The sequence below is a fragment of the Plecotus auritus genome, assembly GCF_963455305.1.
Source record: "Plecotus auritus genome assembly, chromosome: 7".
Lineage (NCBI taxonomy): Eukaryota > Metazoa > Chordata > Mammalia > Chiroptera > Vespertilionidae > Plecotus > Plecotus auritus.
In genome coordinates this window covers 72,109,599-72,110,893 of record NC_137774.1, presented here as the reverse complement: position 1 = coordinate 72,110,893, position 1,295 = coordinate 72,109,599, and the positions used below count along the sequence as shown (strand labels likewise).

The 1,295-nt window shown below is 40.8% G+C and overlaps 1 pseudogene across 1 annotated transcript; it reads right to left on the bottom strand.

The window, feature by feature from the left end:
* Window positions 1-692: 692 nt before the first annotated feature.
* Window positions 693-1,295, bottom strand: LOC308252687 (large ribosomal subunit protein eL21-like; annotated as a pseudogene). The gene has a single exon. The product of its transcript is annotated as a large ribosomal subunit protein eL21-like (transcript).

Here is a 1,295-nt window from a genome sequence, read left to right as displayed (position 1 = left end):
GTACCTCCAATTCTCTGTGAGCCTTTCTCTTTCCTTCTAGTTGTAGAATTTCCACTCAGCCAGCTTTCCTGTGGTTCTGTCTTTTAGTTGTAGTTTTGAAATTGTTGTGCGAGGCAGCAGTTTAGGTGCTTACCTATGCCGCCATCTTGGTTTCTCCCCCCTTGTCAGTTTTGAGTGGATAATTCTATACCCATTTTATAACATTGGATGAGGATTAAATAAGCTAACATATAGGATGCTCAGAGTGGTACCTAGCACTTAGTGTGAACTCAATAAATATTGTTATTTTAAAAAATTAGCTGTGCCCTAGCCCGTTTGGTTCAGTGGCTAGAGCGTCTGCCTGCAGACTGAAGGGTACCGGGTTTGATTCTGGTCAAGGGCACATGCCTGGGTTGCGGGCTTGATGGGCAGGAGACAGCCGATCAATGATTCTCATCATTGATGTTTCTATCTATCTCTCCCTCTCCCTTTCTCTCTGAAATCAGTAAAGGCATATATATATAGAAAGCCACTTGGCTGATTATTGTAGAATGTGTATGGGAATGTTTGCAAAACTACACATAGCTTGGGATGAAAGATGAATCATTTGCTATGTAAGTTCCTTTTGATTTCAGGTTATTAATGGGTACTTAAAGCTAGATGGGCTTTCAGAGTTACTCAGAATTACTTTTATTTTTTTATTTTTTTTTTAGGGTGACACAAAGTTTTATTTAATTATTCTTTGGGGGGAAGGGACGCCACACTTCCACTCAATTAAAAGAAACATTATCATCAGCACATAAGTCTTTTTTTATTTTTTCCCACTTATCATGCCATGAATTCATAGGGAATGGGTTCCAGCAGCTCAGGCTCCTTTCCATTGGTTCTCACAAAGTGTGCTTCTCTGGGTGGAGCAGGCTGATGCTTCAATTGAACCCAGGTACCTTTCTGGCTTCTTTCTTTTTCTGATCATTTTCCTTCACATGTTTCAGGAAGCTATCTCGGCTCTTAGAGTGCTTAATATGCTCAATACGTACATTAATTCTCTTGGCAAGAATCTTGCCCTTAACTTGCTTGTTCACAATAATGCCCACTGCATGCTGGGTGACACTGTAGACTCTTCCAGTTTTGCCATGGTAACATTTGTGGGGCATTCCTTTTTGAACAGTGCCCATTCCCTTGATGTCCACAATATCACCTTTCTTGTAGATTCGCATGTATGTGGCCAAAGGAACAACTCCATGTTTTCTAAAAGGCCTAGAGAACATATAGCGGGTGCCTCTCCTCTTTCCCTTTGTGTTAGTTATTTTGGCGAA